Source organism: Chiloscyllium punctatum, unplaced genomic scaffold (assembly GCF_047496795.1).
Source record: "Chiloscyllium punctatum isolate Juve2018m unplaced genomic scaffold, sChiPun1.3 scaffold_590, whole genome shotgun sequence".
NCBI classification, from domain to species: Eukaryota; Metazoa; Chordata; class Chondrichthyes; order Orectolobiformes; family Hemiscylliidae; genus Chiloscyllium; species Chiloscyllium punctatum.
The window spans coordinates 4,935-26,211 of record NW_027310324.1 but is presented as its reverse complement, the minus strand read 5'-3'; the positions used below and the strand labels follow the sequence as shown (position 1 = coordinate 26,211).

The following is a 21,277-nucleotide window of genomic DNA, read 5'->3' as shown; positions in this document are numbered from 1 at the left end:
CCTCTTTTGGTTCGATGCCTCATCACTCATGGCTGCCTTGTCCTCCCATGAGTATGTTTCATCTTTTTTTGGGAGAATTTCTGATATCCTCCAAATTATTCAACATAAATCCCTGCCATTGTAGCTCCGTGGTCTTCCCTGCTCGGCTCCCCTTCCAATTAACTTTAGCCAGCTTCTTCCTCATGTCTTTGTAGTGACATTGCTCAATATAATCACATTACATCAAGAAGAGAGCCAGAGATATAAATCGAAATAACGTGTTTTGAGAGATGGGATATAAAGAATAATTGGCAATTTTTTTGACTAGATACAAAGAGAGAGCGAGATAGAAGATATTGATGGGGAAATGTGGAAAATGAGTAAACTAGATTATTGAAAGACGTAGATGCACATCCCTCAATGTTTTGGCAATTCCTGAGTGCTGTGGTCCTTTAAACAGTGCAATTACAACAGAGTTATGTGTTCAAATGTTGGGTCTGATGCCAGAACTTTTATCTCCAATAATATGACAGACACTAGCTTTGGAAAGCACCCAGCAGGCCAATATATTGAAGTCCCAGTAGAAAGGGGATTAATTGAAATAAGTTGGGACACCAGAAGAAAGAATGTATAACACACAACCTGATAAGAATGAGAAGTTAGAGTAGAGAATTCCAGAAAAGGAGGGAACACTACGAGAAGGGGAACATGTCACAATAGATGAGCATCAATTAATGGTTTATAAATTTTATACATCATGTACGTCATTTTTCAATAACTGTGCCTCCGTTGTTCATTTAGAATATGTTGTGCACATATGAAAAATATCTCCACACACACATTGATTAAACAATGTATACAAAATCATTTTTCTGCCATTGAAATGGTTCTGTCGTCATGTTACCAGGATACATGAACACCAACTGGCCACCAAAATACATGACCCATTATCACTATATTCCATAATACAAGCAGACAAGGGCATCACTTTGACTGGAACAACACACGTACATATTAAGACACGCAAGGACGTTCTTAGAGGAATAGTATTCTAACCAGAAGTCCATCAATACATGCATCAATTTGGATCCTATCTACCTTCTCTTGTAACAAAAAAACCGGGAATGACATCACCCACCTTAAGAAAGAAAAACCCATAAATAGAGAGACGGGACATACCACCAGCACTTCAGCGGAGACTGTCACTGATGATGTCACCTAGTCATGGTGATGAAACATCTGAAAACAAATATTCATGCTTAGTGAGCTAACTTGCATATAAATAAATTGTTATTTTTCGTTAATTAGTGGAATTTAGGAGTTCTCTGTCACCCACGTTTTAACAGATTATGATGTGTGGTGAGCTTTTCTGGGTGCGTTGTTTTAATTAACAGAGAGGTTTGACATTGATGTCATAACAGTTTGTGGCCTTGCTGGGGACTTGGACAGACGTGAACAAATTTGTGGTACAAAAGGTCCCAGCAGATTCCAACACATTGCAATTAGTCACCTGCATCTTCAAATAAAACCGTTGGGAAAATTCATTTAATTTTGTTAACTTGTGGTTGGTTAAAGTAAAAATGAAAGAATTGCTTTTTAACATTACTAATGAGGTTCCTAAATTTGGCAAGGAAGTTTACAAAGTCAGAAGAAGGAATAATTTTAGAATTAGCAAATAGGTTGGAATTGAGTTTAAACAGGGACAAAAGGAAAACTGAAATTGTAATGGAGTTGGTCAAGCACTTTGGTGTGTCAGAGAAACAGGCAACCGCAGTAGAGTTAGAAAAAACTTAAATTGCAAATATGGCAACTGGAGTTAGAAGGTGAAAATAGGAACGGAAACAGAGAGAGAACAAAGGGAAAGGGAAAGAGAGGAAAAGAGAGAGAGAATTTGAAATTCGGAAGTTCGGAATTAGACAAGGAAGTTAACTTAACAGAATAGACTAATCAATAGATGCAAGAGTAGGCCATTCAGCCCTTCGAGCCTGTACCGCTATTTAACATGATCATGGCTGATCATTTCTAATCAGTATCCTGTTCCTGCCTTATCTCCATAACCCTTGATTCCACTATCCTTGAGCGCTCTATCCAACTCTTTCTTAAATGAAACCAGAGACTGGGCCTCCTCTGCCCTCTGGGGCAGAGCATTCCACACAGCCAGCACTCTCTGGGTGAAGACGTTTCTCCTCATCTCTGTCCTAAATGGTCTACCCCGTATTTTTAAGCTGTGTCCACTGGTTCGGCACTCACCCATCAGTGGAAACATGTTCCCTACTGCCAGAGAGTCCAATCCTTTCATAATCGTTTACGTCTTAATGAGATCCCTCTCAGTCTTCGACAGAGGATAGAGATTACGGGATGTATACAGCTATGATAATACATTGTCATATTTCAATGAGAAAAATGTCAATGTCTGTTTTTATTTCATTTGAAAAACAAAATGGCTCGGCAGATGGTGTGTCCAGTGAACTTGTGGGTAATGCTCGTTCAGACTATGCTGGTGGGCACAGGAGTGAGGTTTTTGCAACGCTGTCAGCTGAGGGGTCAAGAGATTATGCCCATGTCAAACTGGCTATATTTGGTTGGTTATGAATTGGTACTAGAAGAATATAGGCTGAGGTTCAGAAATATAGAGACAAATCCAGGTCAGGCTTATATTGAATTTGAAAGAATTAAACACAGTAATTTTGGTAGATGGGTCCTGGCCTTAAAAATGGATAAGACCTGTGAGGCTCGAAGTGAGATAATACTGCTGGAGGAGTTTAAAGACTCACTTCCAGAGATGGTAAAAATTAATGTGAATGATTAGAAATTTCAAGAAGTGAGAAGCGCTGCAGAAATGGCAGGTAAATTTGCATTGGTGCATGAGATGAAGTGTAGCTCCTGGGAGGATTTTCATCCTGTGAGGGATAGAAACTGCGAGAAGGGGAGGTCACACATTACAAAGCGAACAGTAGGCACAATAGTTTACTATAGGTGAAAAAAGAAGCGCAAGGGAGTTGAAAGGAAGTGAAAGGCCTCAGGTGTTCTCACTATTAGGGTGTGAAACACAAAAAATTACAGTGTCAATGGTTTAAGAAAGGCACTGGGAAAAGGAACTTTCATTGCAGTAAGCTGGGACACACCATGCTGTGGGTTGAAGGAAGACAATTTGGGAAAAGATGTGGTAGAAGAGGCTAAGCTAGTGGCATTAGTGAAACTGTTAAAGAAGACCCCAAGTTTCCAAGGAGCTGTAGGAGAGTGCACAGCCTAGGTACAGAGTCAGTGCCTGGTCCTATATAGAATTCTCCTCTGTGGATATAGTTTACTCAGAAGGTGGGGGAAGGGGAGGACGATAAAATATAATTTTCTTAGATACGGAATCTGCTCTGTCGCGAAAAGTTGAGAAGTGAGGTGCCAGAAAAGCACAATAGATCAGGCAGCAGCTGAAGAGCAGGACAATCTACATATCAGGTATAAACCCATCGTCAGGAATGTGGCGGGGGGACAAGGGGGCGGAAAGATAAATAGGAGGGTAGGAGCAGGACTCGCGGGTCGGTCACTGGGAGGGCGATAGGAAGATGTAGGTGGGAGTGACAGTGATATGTCGGAGGAGAGCATCGAGTGAATAGTTGGGAAGGACGATAGACAATTAAGACAGTTCAAGAGGCCAATGCTAATTTGAATGGTTGGATCTGGCATAAGGCTGTGGGAGGGGAGATTTGGAAATTGGCGAAGTCGATGTTAATGCTGTATAGTTTGAGGGGTCCAGCTCTCCTACCACCTATCCACTTTACTCTTCTCTCCGACCTATCACCATCACACCCCACCTGCATCTACTTATCGCCTTGCATGCTACCTCCCACCCAGCTCCACCCTCACCCTCCTATTTATCTCTCAGCCCCCTTCCCCCTCCCTTACCCCCCAGTTATCTGATGAAGGACTTGTGCCTGAAACGTCAACTCTCCTGCCTCCCAGATACTGCCTGATCTGCTGTGCTTTTGCAGCCCCACACTTTTCAACTCTGATCTCCTCCATTTACAGTCCTCACTTTCTCTCAGCCCCTCATAGCAAGATATGGAATGATTTTCACTCTTTCTGACATGTTACTCAAGAGCGTGATAATTTGTGGAATTGGAGCAGAAATTAAGGCTGGGGACAGAAACATCACATTGGAGTGCTAAATCAGTATTGGGGAAGTAACAGTGAGAGTGAGTGACAGAGTGTCAGTTCCAGGAATGCAGTTTGTTCTTGTGAACGATTTAATAGGATCCAAGGTGGCAGAGACCTCTTATGTTGGAGAAGTCAAATGAAAACTAGGGGACTGAGGAGTTAAAAGAAATATAACCAGGAATTTTCCAGACTGTGTAGTAACAACATCCCACTGTCATAAGTTACAGCAGGAAGGAAAAGCGAAAGAAAAAGACAAAGGAGTTGATGTTCAGGTAACTTACACCCTGTTTGATGTCACGGTACAGGAAAAACCTGAATGTGGCGAAAAACGGTAGTTTAGTGCAGAAGGGAAATGGGCCAAAATGCACTAGATCGTTTGACTGGGAGCATACCATGTCATGGGTAGCACACAAACTAACTGCAGGCGGTCACCTAGGTGGACAGAAGACTCAGGCTAAGGTACAGAAGCATTTCTAGTGGCCTGGAATGCACAAGGACGTGGTTATTTTTTGTTTTACATGTCATACATGCCAAATGGTAGGGAAGTCACAGGCAATAAAAACCAGCACCTTTGTTGCCAATTCCTGCATTCGAAGAACCTTTCACGTGGGTTGTGATTAATTATGGAGCTCCCCTTTCTGAAGTTAAAGTGGAAACTAATATTTGGTGACCATAATGGATGTGTCTACCAGATTTCCAGAGGCAATTCCATTATGGAGTGTTAAGGCAAAAAGGGAGGGGAAGGGGTTTATAGCTTTCTTTACTCGCTGTGGGCTACACAGAGAGATTCAGTCAGACCAAGGGTCTCATTTTACTCCTCAGCTGTTTGAGGAAGACATGGATAGCTTAGACAGACAGCACTTCAAATCAAGGGCGTCCCATCCTGAATCCCAGGAATCATTGAAAAGTTAGCATCAGACACTGAAGACTATGTTAACAGCGTACTGTCAGGATTGGCCAAATAATTGGGATAAAGATGCCGCATTAAATTGCTTATCATCAAAGATGCCCCAAATAAATCTACTCGGTTTACTTCCTTTGAGTTAATCTTCGTACATGAAGTGAAATCCTTTGAATTTAATTAAATCTAAATTGACTGGACCAAAGTCGGAGATCTCACACTTGGATTATGTCTGTGAGGTGAGGGAGAGATTAGAGCGAGTAGGTGAGTGAACTAAACAGCACCTGAAGAGGACACAGCATAGAGTGAAGCAGGTGGGGATGATGTGTTAGTAGTTTAAATAATGCTCAGGATACCAGAAGCCAACTGAATTAGAATAATATTGTTTGGACAGCTGGAAAGCAATCAAATTCTGAGAATTATTGTATCACGTAGAGTAAGTAAACTCAGCATTTTGAACACTCGGGAGAGAGCTACTGCCATCCAACAGAGTAACTGCTGCAGAGCAGGAGTGCTAACTGACAATCTCAAACACGTTTTGTTAAAGATACATGTTCATGAAAAACCTACTTGGAGAAAAAAAAATGTGACCCAGGGAGATCAGCAGCTGGAAGAGTAACACAGCGGGGAAGATAGAGAATGTGTGGTCTTGAGATTGTAATGTTGAATATGTGGGTTGGTAGAACAGCATATTTTTACAGAGTTGGAAACAGATAGTAAGTAGCTAAGAAAAGGAGGGCTTGTATTTGTGAACACCTGTTGTTCAGTGTTCACTATCAAAGTTAAGAAACTAATTTGCGAATTTTTGTTTAAATAGTGGAATATAGGAGATCGATGTCGCTCATATTTTAACAGATTACGAGGTGAGGCGAGTTTTTCTGTGTGTTTGGTTTTAATTAACAGAGGGGTTGGACTCCACCTTTTAAATGTCTATCCACGTTAACCCCATTTCCCTGCAGTTGGCCCACATCCTTCTAATCCTTCTCATCGACATGCGTATCCAAATGCTTTTGAAATGTTGTTAATGTATCCATCTCAACCACATCTGCTGGCAGCTCATCCACGTACCAGCCCTCTGTGTAAAGACGTGGCCCCTCAGGTTCCTTTTTTTCCTTCCCTTTAACTTTAAACTGATCCCATCTCGTCCTCGATTCTCTACACCTTGGAAAAAGACTGAGAGAATTAACCCTATCCATATCCGTTGTGACTTTTTACAGTTCTATAAGGTTCCCCCCTCAGTCTCCTACACTCTATAGAAAAAATCCGAGCTTGTCCAACCTCTCCCTATAACTCAGACCATTGGGTCCTGGCAACGTCCATGGGAATTTATTCTGCACGCTTTCTAATTTCATAAAATTCTCCCTATGACAAAGTGACAAAACCTGAACAAAATACTCCAAGTGCGGCCTGACCAAAGTCCTGTATAACTGCAACATAAATTCCCAACTTCTATACTCAATGTCCGGCCTGATGAAGGCCAGTGTGTCAAAAGCTTTCTTCACTGCCCTGTCTACATGTGACAACACTTTCAGAGAACCGTGAACCTGAACGCCAAGGTCTCTCTGCCCACTACACCCCTTAAGGCCGTCCCAATCACTATGTAACTCCTACCTTGAGTTGAGTTTCCAAAATGCAAAACATCACGCATCTATATTAAATTCCATTTGCCATTTCTTGGCCCACTTCCTCAACTGATTAAGGTCCTGCTGCAATTTCTGCTAAACTTCCTCACTGATCATGCTCCCACTTATATTAGTCTCATCTGCAAACTTAATAATCATGCCATGTACATTCTCAACCAATTCATAGATAACAAACAGCCATGGACCAAGCCTCCAGTCTGACAAGTATCCTTGCACTAAACCCTCTGCTTCCTACCATCAAGCCAACTGTGCATCCAATTGGCCAGTTCCCCAGCATTCCACGTGATGTAACTCTCCAGAGCAGCCTGTCATGTGGAACCTTATCAAAGGCCTTACTTATATCCATAGAGACTATGGTTACCGCCTGGCCCTCATCAACTTTCTTGGTCACTTCAACAACGAAGTCTAACAAATTTGGGAAGCATGATCTCCCACTGACAAGTCTATGCTGACTGCTCCGAATCAAACCCTGTGTAATTAATGGATACAGACAATGGTATGCTGTCCTTCATTGTAAGATTATTCAAGTACATAAGTGATGTCATCTTCTTGCTGTTGTAGGGACTTGCTGAGAGCATGGTTGGGACACTATCTATGGATTTGATGTCCTTTGTAAGGAATGATCTCCTTACCACAGAAAGGGGCAATGGTATCATGGGGATAGAGTGAAGAAGCGGAGTGTTTTATGAGTACAGTTGTGAGAGAAGAAGAAATCTTAACGTTAAACACGAGGAGTGGCAGCGATCACTTACATCCAAAAGAGAAATTGACAGGGTGAGAAATTCCATACTTTACCCAGGATTGATTGTTTTGATTTATTGTCACGTGTACCTCAGTACAAGGAAACACTTTATTTATGAGCAGTGGAGGAAGATCATAGTTAGCATGGCCAGACAGATCATAGGGTGGAAACAGACTTGGACAGAGTAAGGAATACAGGTTACACTGAACAGGACATGCACTAGACAAGGTCAACATGAACAAGATCAGCATTATTTGAACTTAGAGAGTCAATTCATCAGTCTAACGTGGCCTTCCTAATAGTTTATTTGCCTAAATCAACTCTCCCCATGTAATTGTGCATTCGGCCTGTGAGCCCTGTACTGAACGTCATGTTGCTCACAATCCCCAACAGCAGCCACAATACCTTCCGTCTGAAACAGGTAGCCATTCCCACCAGCTTCCACCCTACATAGCGAACACCAGGCTGGCTTCTCGGAGATGGAAGGTGCCTTCTTGAGACTGCACACAAGACATATGGCTTCCCTCCTCACCACTAGAAAACCACGTTAAAGTCCCACGTGTGCATCATGACAGACGGAGCTACGAGGAACAACATGTAGCAGTCTGTCTGTGCAGCCTCTGCTCTACTTGGTCATCATGTTAAAGCATCAGTTAGGAGACAGTGAGAACTGCGATGCTGGAGATCAGAGTAGACAGTGGTTTGCTGGAAAAGCACAGCAGGAGAATCGACGTTTCGGGCATAAGCCATTCATCAGGATCAGCATCAATTACCTCATTCACCGTTGTGTAAGTGTATTGAGGTGGGAATGGCCTCCTACTGTTCCTGTATAAGTGATTCAAGGAACTGACAGGCTTCTTCCTCGTCCGATTGGACAGGGTCAAGGGCCGGATTGGGTTACCACTGGTTCCTGTATGACAGCTCGATGTGCTGACTAGTGTGATGATATTGTAGCTTTAAGATGTTATTTTGTTCTGGTTTCTTTTAAGAGAGAGATTGAATGACCGTTACCACGCTGGCCAATTAAGACCAATGCGGCCTGAATGGGTGTGGCCAGCTCTCACAGATTAGGATCACTCGGTTTTGGTTTCTCAGTGACATCAAAAATTATTGGGGTCTCCACCGAGTTGAAAACTTCAGTGAATGTCTCCTGGCAGCTACTCTCTATGAATTTTCTCTTGGTGCTGTTTTTAAATCCTGAATTGGAGAAATATTTGTGTCATTCAGTGTCTGAATATTCCTTTTTGCCAAGGGCTGTGTTCATGTGATTTTCCTGTATTGAAACAGTTCATTAGTATTTGTTCCTCGATCTATTATTCTGTTAACTCATCCAATATAATTACGTTATTCTAAATTCTTCTTTCTTTGGTTTTATTTCATCTATCGTGTTTTAGTAAATGGTGTTATGCCACACACCGAGTTGTTGACAGGTCACATTGCATCTGGAACAGACACTTGACTATTTCTTTAAAATAAGAAAACATTAGAGTCTCGGCTCCCACCTTCAAATATTGTCGAGGGGCTCTGGTGTGGCCCATCACACTAGAATCCTTCTCTTCCTGAATAATAGGCTGGAGGCACTGAGTGGGCTATCCCTGTTCTTCTCCAATAGTGTCAATGGGCTGAACGACCTCCTCATATTCCTGTGTAACCAGCGTGAGGTGCTGAATGATCTCTTATTTTACTGTGGCAATGTGCAGTGTCAGACAGTCCTTTATATGAATATTCCCGACTCTTTAAAAGCACAAGCCTCAATGGAGTCCATGTCTTGCTGCACATGGACACAGTCCACTTCAGAAGCTGATGGGGGCGTCAAATTATTCTGAAAATTGTGGAATCCTCAGTGACCATCCCCACTTCTGATCCTATGGTGGGGAGGGTGGGGGGAGGGAGACATTGATGAAGCAGCTGGAACTGTTTGTGAAGACGAAGCTGCCTTGAGGATCTCCCACAGAGGTGACCCAGGACTGAGATGATGAACATCTTCCTTTGTGCCATGTTTGACTCCAAACATTGGAGAGGTTACTCTGATTCCCAGTAAGTCCAGTTTTGCTAAGCTCCTTGATATCAACAGAAGTCAACCACTGCCTTGATATCGGGGCCAGTTATTTTTACCTGAACCCTTGTCTCAACCTCTTTTGACCATATCAATAAACCATGATATAGGAGCAGCAAGTGTTTTCTTCAAACAGGTGGGATTGAATGTCAGGATTTCTCTTCTCAAGAGTGTTCGGGGAGCCAAATGACTGAAAGTATTTGAAGAGGAGGTAGATCGCTATTGACCTTTCAGAGAGTTGAGGGCGATGAAGAATTGGGTATGAAAGAGGATTTGAGACCAAGAGCAGATCAGTCATGATCTTAAAGAAGGGCAAGGCAGGCTTGGGGAGTAAACGACATGCCCCTGTTTCTGATGTTCTCCCATTCTGTTATTGGAAAGTTAGTGGGTGTTATTTTCATGGATGTTCTGTTATTGAATGTTGCCGTCAGGGAGACAAGAGGATGTTGTGAGCCATTGATTGGTGAGTTATGTGGGCTGTATTCATAGTGAAGTTGGGTCTACAACATGACCAACAAATGGTGCACAAATTTCAGAGAGGGGAAGCTGAGGAAAGGCTGAGGCACTTGGGGTTGTTTTCATTGTAGAAAAGAAGGTTTAGGGATGATTTGATAGAGGTGTACAAGATGATTAGGTGGTTAGATAGGGTTGACAGTGAGAACCTTTTTCCACGTATGGAGTCAGCTATTACAAGGGGGCATAGCTTTAAATTAAGGGGGGGGGGGGGGTAGATATAGGACTGATGTTAGGGGTAGGTTCTTCACTCAGCGAGTCGTAAGTTCATGGAATGCCCTGCCAGTAGCAGTAGTGGACTCTCCCTCTTTATGGGTATTTAAGCGGGCATTGGATAGGTATATGGAGGATAGTGGGTTAGTGTAGGTTAGGTGGGCTTTGATCGGCGCAACATCGAGGGCTGAAGGGCCTGTACTGCGCTGTATTCTTCTATGTTCTATGTTCTATAGATGGGGGGCCTCTTTCATACCCAGCCTGGATTTTACAATTACATTACTCAAATCACCTCAAAGCGTGTGGGACAGTCTTGAAGGGCCGAATGATCTCCTCTGTTTCTGTGCACCAAGTTATATAAGTAATTAGCCTCTAAATGCTCCTGCCTAACAGGTTTAATGGCCTGAATGGAACACAGGAACATGGGATTGAGGGATAGGAGTGAGTCATTACATATGTTGACACTTCTCCACCAGGCACTAAGATTGTGGCTGATCAGGTTGGGGTCTCAGTCTCAAATTCCTGTCTGCGTCCCATTATCATTGACTCAGTTCTCTGCCAAATTTTTCACTAACGCAACTTTCAATCAATGTGAACATAGAGGCATGATAAACCTCCAGTGAAGAGGATTCTGATTTGAAAGGTACTTTCAGAATTATTCGTCATCCTTCTTATAGAATCAGAGTCATGCAGAATAGAAACAGACCCGTTAGTCCAATCTGTTCACTCCGATCAGATACCAAATCTGGTTTAGCCTCATTTGCCAGCATTTGGTCAATATCCCTCCTCTTTCAGATACTTTTTAAATGTGCGATTGTAACCGCCTTCACCACTTCCTCTGACAGCGCTTTATATTCACACACGACTCTCTGTGTGAAATATTTATCTTCAGGTCCCTTCTAAATCATTCGTCCTCTCCCCTTCAACCTATGCCCTCTTGTTCTGGACTCCCCTACCCTGGGGAGCAGAACGTGGCTGTTCAGAATATCTATGCCCCTGATGATTTTATAAACTTCTATAATGTCACCCTTCAGCCTCTGACACTCCAGGGGGAAACACCTCAAACTAATCAACCTCTCCCTAAAGCTCAAACCTCCAGTCCTGGGACATCTGTGTAAATCTTTTCTCCTGACAACCGAATTGTATGCAGTATTCTTAAAGTGGCCTCACCAACATCCTTTATAGAAACAACATGCCACCACAACTCCTATACTCAACGTTCTGACTGATTAAGGCAAATTTGTAAAATGTGTTCTGTACCGCACTGTCTGCATTCGACTCCACTTTCAAGGAACAATGTACCTGCAGCCCTATGTCCATTTGTTTCACATTACTCCCCAGGACCTTCCCATTGAGTGTATAATCTCTGCCCTGATTTGCCTTCCAAAAATGCGTAACCTCGTATTTATCTAAATTAAACTTCATCTGTCACTCCTTGCCCCTTTGTCCAATCTAATTGTGGTCTCTTTGTACTCTGAGATAATCTACTACACCACCTTTCTGATGTTGTCTGTAACCTTACGAACTATGGCCCCAATATTCATATCTAAGTCCTTTACATAAATGATGAAATGCTGTAAACTCAGTACTGATTCTTACAGCACACTGCTGCTCACAAGCCTCCAGTCTGAAAAATATCCCTCTTCCTTCAAGTCAATTGTGACGAGCTTCTTCTGTATCCCATGTAACCGAACCTTACTCATCAGCCTACCAATCGGAATGTTATGAACACCTTGCTGAGGTCCATATTGACAATGTCAACCAAACTCCCTTCATCAATTTTCTTTTTCACCTCTACATAAAACTCAACCAAATTAATGAGACATGATTTCCCAAGCAGAAAGCCACGTTGTCTACTCTGATCCTTCGAAAATGTATGTAAATGCTATCCCTCAGAATCCCCTCCAACAACTTACCCACCACTGATATCAGGCACACCGGTCTATAGTTCCCCGGCTTTTTGGGGTCACTGTTTCCTTTTCTAGTCCCACTGCTCCGCTGCTCACAACAAATGTTAAATGTAACTGGGTCGGTGATATGGCCGATGATATTGGTGTCAGACTAGGTCAGGGTCAGTTTTAGGAACAAGTCAGGCTAGTTTATTTAATCTGAGGAACAAGTCAGGCTAGTTTATTTAATCTGCTCAAATAGCACGTTTATGATCCAGAGTAATGTTACTCAAACTATGATGGAAAGATGAATGGTCAACTGTTGGGTATTGCAAATAAAGTACCGATATTTCCCTTTCTAAACACACGCACACACACACACACACACACACAACAATAAACAAAATCTCTGCAATTTCAAGTTGAAAGAACCTTTTCCAAATATCATTGTTAGTTATGACTAAAGGAAAAATTGAGAGATTGTCCAAAATGTGATTCGGCTTCTGAAGATATTCTACTCACACAGCTGTTCAGCGATTTCTACTTTTGTGCACTCGTCAGTGTAACGGTAAGGGCATGGGAAGGTTACTCTTTGGAAGGTAGGTATGGACTTGTTGGGCCGAAGGGCTTGTTTCCACACTGCAGGGATTCTATAAAAATAAGAATGGTAATAATAACAGTAGAGTTTTGTTTTAGCTCGTACACATTACTGTGATGAGGAATAATGAAGGAGAGAGAGTGCATTTCTTCTCGGGCAGATGACATTTTCTCCCTCTCTGAGTTGAATCACACAATAATCACATTCTCTCCCAAACTGGACCATGTGAGGTCTCCTTGTACATTGTCCAAACTATGTCTCCATCACAATTCCTGTTCCATGTAGGTGCATCATTACTGCTGTCATTTACAGAGCCATACCCTGAGCAGAAAATGGTCTCAGTCGATTTGAAGATATGTTTATATGTCCCTGCGTCATTAAAACATAAAATGTTTAATGTATTCAGAATACATAGAACACAGGACATAGAACAGTCCAGCTTAGAACAGGCCCTTCAGCCCACGATATTGTGCCGACCATTGATCCTCATGTATGCATCCTTAAATTTCTGTGACCTAATGCATATCCAGCAGTCTCTTAAATATCCCCAATGACCTTGCTTCGACAACTGCTGCTGGCAACGCATTCCATGCTCTCACAACTCTGTGTAAAGAACCCACCTCTGACATCCCCTCTATACTTTCCTCCAACCAGCTTAAAACGATGACCCCTCGTGTTAGCCATTTCTGCCCAGGGAAATAGCCTCTGGCCATCAACTCTATCTATGCCTCTCATAATCTTGAATACCTCAATTAGGTACCCTCTCCTCCTCCTTTTCTCCAATGAAAAAAGTCCGAGCTCAGTCAATCTCTCTTCATAAGATAAGCCCTCCAGTCCAGGCAGCATCCTGGTAAATCTCCTCTGAACCCTCTCCAAAGCATCCACATCCACATCCTTTCTGGGTGACCAGAACTGGACGCAGTATTCCAAGTGCGTTCGAATCAAAGTTTTATAGAGCTGCAACAAGATCTCACGACTCTTAAACGCAATTCCCCCTGTTAATGAAAGCCAAAACACCATATGCTTTCTTATCAACCCTGTCAACTTGGATGGGCGTTTTAAGGGATCTATGTACCTGCACACCAAGATCTCTCTGTTCCTTCACACTGCCAAGAATCCTATCCTTTATCCTGTACTCAGCTTTCAAATTTGACCTTCCAAAATGCATCACCTCGCATTTGTCCAGGTTGAACTCCGTCTTCCACCTTTCAGCCCATATCTGCATCCTGTCAATGTCCCGCTGCAGCCTACAACAGCTTCTATACTGTCAACAATATCTGCAACCTTTGTGTCATCTGCAAACTTGCTAACCCATCCTTCAATCCCCTCATCCAAGTCATTAAAAAAAATTACAAAGAGTAGAGGCCCAAGAACAGAGCCCTGTGGAACACCACTCACCACTGGCTTCCAGGCAGAATATTTTCCTTCCACTACCACTCACTATCTTCTGTTTGCCAGCCAATTCTGTATCCAGACAGCTAACACAGATACCTGTGTTAAAATGAATGTTTTGTTTTAACAAATGCAGAAATTGCTGGAAAAGCTCGGCAGGTCTGTCAGCATCCTGATGCCTTTTACATGCTGTAGTTGTACCAGCCTCCACCACTTCCTCTGGCAGCTCATTCCATACGCACACCACCCTCTGTCTGAAAAGGTGCCCCTTAGGCCTCTTCAAAATTTTTCCCATCTCACTTTCCACCAATATCCTCTAGTTTTGGACACCACTAACCTGGGGAAAAACCCTGACGACTCAACCTATCCGTGGCCATTCTGATTTTATAAACCTTTACTACTGCGAAATGTGACTCCAATCAACACGAATGGCTGTACTTTCAGTCATCCTGGGCCTAAATGCTGAAATTCAACACCGACACCTGTTCGTTTTCCATCAAGTCACAATTCTAAAACCAGTTTAATCAGTTTGTTCAGATGTATTCGGAGACACTGCTGTGGGATTTACACCTAGACCTTTGTGCCCGGAGGTAGGGACACGAGCATCACTTGGCAATACCCATACGGCTGCAGCATTATTCTCCTGTGTGTTTGTTCATCAGCCTGTTATGACATGCTGTGACATACCTTTGCAACAGGCAGGACATGAATCCAAACCTTCTGGTCCAGAGCTAGGAACACTACCAAACAATTTCAGGAATTGAAATCAAGCCCAGAGCCATGGCTCAGAGGCAGGGACACTACCCACTACACTACTATACCCAGATTTTGGGTCACATTTTAAGGGGCAGCGTTCAGCTCGGTGTGGATTTATTATAATCAGGTTACCATTACCGAACTACACAAAACATTTTGTATTGTTAAACAAGTGCAAGATCGAAATTAACTATGAACATCTTTAATTGCTATTATCTGTAGTCTGCAATATTAGGGAAAGAAATCCTGCAGACATATTCTGCCCAATGAAGGGTCTCAAGTCGATATTAATTACTGAATACCAGACACGGAGAAAGACCATAATTTCTGGTCCCAAAACACCGATCAGTATAACCCAACTCGTACATGTGTCTGTCCTCTGCCTAAAACCATGAAATGAGACCACGCCGCTGATTACTGTCCTTCCTCTCCTCCCCACTGACTGTGTCTGCAATCTGTCCCTCCTCCCTCTAACCACACAAGGGAAACCAAGCTCAGAGCCTTTGTGAAAATCAAGGCCGGAATTGCAGGCCTCCTGGAGAGGGGTGGGCATTTTAAAATTAAACGGGGAAGGAGAGGAGGTGGTAATATCACTTACTGGCCGAGGCGTGGCAGATGGATTTTAGTTTGGATTAATGCGAGGTATTGGATTTGGTAAATCAAACAAAAGTAGGTCTTACACAATTAAACGTAGGGCCTTTGGCAGTGTTGTAGAACGGAGACCTCGGCCATCATGTATAATTCTTTAACAGTTGCATATCATTTCGATAATGTGATTAAGAAGGTGTTTTGCACACTTGTCTTCAATGGTCAGACCATTGAGTATCGGAATTGGGATGTCATGTTGTGGTTGTACAGGATATTGGTGAGACCTCTCCCGGAATACTGTGTCCAATTTGGACATCCTGCCCTCGCATTCCATAGGCACACCACCCTCTGGGTGAAAAAGCTGCCCTTAGGACACTTTTAAATGCTTCCCCTCTTACCTTTCAACTATGTCCTCTAGTTTTGGAGTCCCCTACACTTATAAAATATATTGACTGTTCACTTTGATATTATTGATCTTGATATTATTCAGCTGGAGAGTGTTCAGAAGAGATTAACCTGGATGTTGCTGGAAATGGAGGGATTGAGTGATAAGGAGAGGTTGGGTATGCTGGGACATTTTTCACTGGAGAGTATGAGGTTAAGGGGTAACTTTACAGAGGTTTATAAAATAATGAGGGGAACAGATAAGCTGAAGGGCTGATGTCCTTTCCCTAGAGGTGGGGATTCAAAACTGAGCGATATTTTAAGGTGCGAGGAAAAAAGATTAACGAAAGTCATGAGAGGGAATTATATTAGACAGAATCTGTTTTGTGTGTGGAATAAACGTGCAGAGGAAGTGGTGAAAGCAGGGACAGTTGCAACGTTTAAAGGACATTTAGACCAGTCCATGGATAAGACATCAGTTGGGATGGTGCTGTGAGCAGCTGCCCTCTCCCTCCCCCTCTCTGAATGAATCCCTGTTGGTTTTCACCCTCTGCCAATGCCGGTGCAGTGGCATGGGGAGGCCATCAGAGGGGGGCATTGCATCACTTTCAGCACCACAGAGACACCCAGACCTGCCCCACACAGAGACACACAGATAGACGCACAGCAATTGTTAGGACATGGCATAGAGCTCATCTGGTAATTTAAAATAAACATAAATAAATGCTCAATTCGCCTTGTAAACTATTAAAATATGAGTGAGAGAACTCCCAAATTCCACTGTTGAAATAAAAACAACAATGTATTTTTTAACACTGAAAGTCCCTCTATCCTTTAACTACTCATAACCCGACTCCAGCTCTACAGCAATATACTGTGTCTGCCATCCTCTCATATCACAGGTGCTTGTAAGCTGTCATTTCGGGGCAGCATTCACTCTCTCTTAAAGGTACAGTACACACTTTCAACTTCATCCCATTATACCCTGATGAATGTCGATAAGTGGAACCTATCCGGATTTCTCTTGGTCTGCTGTTTGTCAATATTTCATCTACTCTGTCTAGTAAATGTCAGGATTTTTGTTGCTCCATTGACAGAATGTCATTATTCGACTCTGCCCATGGGAATATATCAGTATTTCACTTGCTCACACTCCTGTGTGTGGGGCAGGATTTCAGTTGTTTCATGGGGACTATGATACTATGACAATCTTAATGTTTGTAAATGGTACCAAACCTGCAAGAATTGTAAAGTCTATGGAGGACAGTTTGGAACTCTAACAGGACAGTGATACGCTGGTAGACGGGGATCATTGCAGAGCAGTGTGAGGTGATGCACTTTGGTATGTAAGATAAAGAAAGACAGTTTAAAACAGGCTATGCCATTATAAATGGGCTGCAGGAACAGAGAGCGCTTGGTGTATATGAGCACAGATTGTTGAAGATGTCTGGACAAGTGGGTAGAACAGTAACTATCACAGATTAGTTTCAGTATCTGAGCTGTTTAGAGGAGGAGGTGTAGGAGGGAGTCTCCGTGCTCCCTTCCTGGGAGGTGGTGGTGACGATGTGATGTGAGCCCACCCTCCTGCCCACCGAGACCATGGGGATTCCATTTGTATCAGCTCAACACAAAAGGGAGATGGCATCAGGGCCATAGCTTCTAAGTTGTGCCGGGGGGGGAACGGAGCTGCCAGTGGGTTCAAAGTGAGAATTGCCCTTCACTGAACATTGCTCCTTACTCAGTCGGTGGGACGTGGATGTTCAGAATCTCCACACGAGGTGTCCCTGTCCTTTCCGGCTCGTACCAGTGTCCTCCCCACATGGCGGGGGGAGGGGGGTAAGGGAATGGATATCGGGCACTCCACCACCCGGATAGGCCCTTTCTGACCTATTCCAGGCTGTTTCTCCTGGAATGGGAGGAAGGGAATGAGGGACGGAAGGTGGGGAGGGGTGTCCCTGCTGTTAGTGATGGTGCAGGTGAGGATAATGGCTAATCATGAGGTTTTCAGAGGGAGTCTGTCGACAGTGTTGTATCCATGCAGAGTAATTGATATGGGGGGTAAAGTGGACGGGGTGACAGAGAGAGAGAGAGAGACAGAGAATGACAGAGAGAGAGAGAGAGAGAGAGAAGGTGCTGCATGCGGCAGTGAGTGTGGTGGACCATGAGCCTTGTTCGGGGGTCGGTGCAATAACAGATACGCAGTGAGTGTGAGGGAGCAGAGAGAATGCAGTGACCCTTATCCTGACAGAGTGGGTAAGGTTATTGATGTTTGTCCTGTTTTACGGAACATATCTTCAGACTTCAGATACTGCACTGAGCTGGGTGGGGAGCTCAGACTATGCTCGGGGAGTCTGGTGGTGTGACCGCCTCTGGAAAGAGAATGGTCCCCCTCTGTACTAGCCCATCCACCAGGACCTCCGTGCCCCTGTCGACAAACCGTGATGCCATCGCCCCTTATCTGCCATGCTCGGGGTAAACTGCGCGGCGCAGCTCCAAGCTGAGAATGCTCAACCCCTGTGCCCATTGGCCTTTCAAAGATGGCCCCAGTGTCAGGGATCACAGAATATCCAGGAGCATCCGGGCAATGGTGAGTACCACCCGCCATGATGGGTGGGAGAATCGGGCTGGTATTCAATGAGAGGGACACCATGGGGGCGAGGTATCCAATGAGTTGAGTTTGATAAGATAGCACCAGGAATCTAGCTTGACCTCATATAGATAATCTCTCTGTCACACTCAATGAAAATGACACTGAGGCAAATTATTGTTAGAATCAGCTCAGTGAGTCATAGATTCTGTTGAAACTACTCCCATTTACAAAGCTGTAGAACAAATGCTCATTCAAAACGCTCCATCATTTCACCTCACACCAATAACCCTTTTTCCCATCTTTCCTGGGTAGACTGGCTCATGTTACAGAATGCTATCGAAGTGTCTACATTTCAGCATTCTGAACCTGGGAACACATCCTTCCATGACACTGTCTCTCAGTCTCCCCCTCTTTGTCTATACCCCAAACCCCTCCCATGTGGTGATATTTACACTGATTCCCCCGCCATCTCTCTCTGGCAGTGATGTTCTCACCCACAGCACCCCCTTGTCATGATACAATGGAGATATGGAGCGGTAAATTGGTGGGAGCTGTACGTCCTTTCACTTCCAGCCCGGGCTGCAAGTTTCCCCCACACTGGGCAGGGATCTAACACAGTGTGACTGAGCAATGCACTGGGGTGGTGTACACAGTCCTACATGCTGGGAGGGTAACTGCTCCTGGGTTACAGATCAATGCACTGGGGTGGTGTACACAGTCCTACATGCTGGGAGGGTAACTGCTCCTGGGTTACAGATCAATGCACTGGGGTGGTGTACACAGTCCGACATGCTGGGAGGGTAACTGCTCCTGGGTTACAGATCAATGCACTGGGGTGGTGTACACAGTCCTACATGCTGGGAGGGTAACTGCTCCTGGGTTACAGATCAATGCACTGGGGTGGTGTACACAGTCCTACATGCTGGGAGGGTAACTGCTCCTGGGTTACAGATCAATGCACTGGGGTGGTGTACACAGTCCTACATGCTGGGAGGGTAACTGCTCCTGGGTTACAGATCAATGCACTGGGGTGGTGTACACAGTCCTACATGATGGGAGGGTAACTGCTCCTGGTTTACCGATCAATGCACTGGGGTGGTGTAAACAGTCCTACATGATGGGAGGGTAACTGCTCCAAGTTTACAGATTAATTCACGGGTGATCACTGCACGGGTCGCTGTGCTGGTCAGACTATCTGGTTGAGGTTTATAGATAATACAATGATGTGGTCTGTGCAGCTCCCCATGCTGGATGAATATTTTGTTCCAGGTTCACACAATAGTGCTCTGCTGTGGTCTGCACAACTCCCGGTGCTGGACAGATATGTAGCATGTGCACAGTACATCATGTTGGTGGGGTGGGTACGGGGTAACGGTGATGGAGAGGTCACGGAGCTCTACAGAACATTCTCCCCCAAACATTCTATAACTGACACTCCCTGGAACGGTCTGTCCCTGACATTCTATAACTGACATTCCCCGGAACGTTCTGTCCCTGACATTCTATAACTGACATTCCCCGGAACGTTCTGTCCCTGACATTCTATAACTGACATTCCCCGGAACGTTCTGTCCCTGACATTCTATAACTGACATTCCCCGGAACGTTCTGTCCCTGACATTGTTTGTGAACGGACGGACGTCAGTGAATTGAACAAATGATAAGATCCCGAGGGAAGAGATCCCGTTCCAGGGAGAAGGAGACACTGTTCCGAAGGTCCCTCAGGCAATTAAAGGGGTGAATAAGTTTTCCCTGCATTTACGTTTTTCACGGCACAGGATTGACCACAATTTAGACCAAAATACAGAAATTCGCAAACTCCGTTTGTCTTCTGGAAACTGGGAGAGAATCCTTCGGGACAGCAAAGTTCCCACCCTCCGTATTAGGAACTGGTAAGGAGTGACCTGTGTCTGCTCTTGAGTGATCGAGAGTGTGGGAATGTTCTAGAAACCATCTGTCCTTATGGATGTGTCTCTGTGTGTTTGGGGAGGGAGGGCTTCTTGTGGTTTATGTAACATTTTTGTCAGTAATTCTGACCTTCCCATTTGTTATTCCAGCTCCAATTATTTTAATAAATCCCTAAATACAGGGACACATTTGAAAATCTCACTGGGTCCCCAATCAAACGGGTCCCTTTGCCTCTAGGCTGATGGATAATGGGTTTGTTTTCCTTCCTCACAGTTAACGTAGTGACCATCTACGTCCTGCTTTATAAAGATTGTGGATTGTCTCCATGTGTCAGACGTTACCTGGGGGCCATGGCAGCGGCGGATCTCCTGGTCATTATCCTCGACCTGATCCTGAGACACATTCCCATTGTTTATGGGGAACAGTTTTATTTCCTGGACTCCGTCCCCGTGTGTAATATCCACGCCGTCCTGCTTTATGCAGCCACTGACTGCTCTGTCTGGTTCACCGTCACTTTCACCTTTGATCGGTTTGTGGCCATTTGTTGCCAGAAGCTGAAAAGTAAATATTGCAGTGAGAAAACGGCGGCTGTGGTTCTGGGAGCAGTGACTGTGCTGAGCTGTTTAAAGAACATTTTCTGGTATTTTATGTTCACGGCTCAGTATTTGCTGATGAACTCCCCCAGGTTTTGTGATGTAACAGTCGCTGTTCTATCCTCCATTGTCTGGGTCACAATCGAGTCCCTCCACCACATTCTAACCCCGTGTGTCCCATTTCTCCTGATTCTGCTGCTCAATGTTCTCACCGTCAGACACATTTTAGTGACCAGCAGAGCCCGCAGGAGACTCCGCGCTCACACCAATGGGGACGCTCAGTTTGACACTGAAATGAGACACCGAAAAAAATCCATCATTTTACTGTTTGTGATCTCGGCCAATTTCATCCTGTTATGGTCAATGTTCATGCTGTATTC

The 21,277-nt window shown here is 44.1% G+C and overlaps 1 long non-coding RNA gene across 1 annotated transcript; it reads right to left on the bottom strand.

Moving 5' to 3' along the window:
• Window positions 1-769: 769 nt before the first annotated feature.
• LOC140473388 (uncharacterized) lies at window positions 770-20,812 on the bottom strand. Its single transcript, XR_011958325.1, has 3 exons — window positions 20,646-20,812; window positions 12,611-12,738; window positions 770-1,218 (listed from the first exon to the last, which is right to left on the bottom strand). It is a non-coding gene; the product is annotated as an uncharacterized lncRNA (long non-coding RNA).
• Window positions 20,813-21,277: the final 465 nt, after the last annotated feature.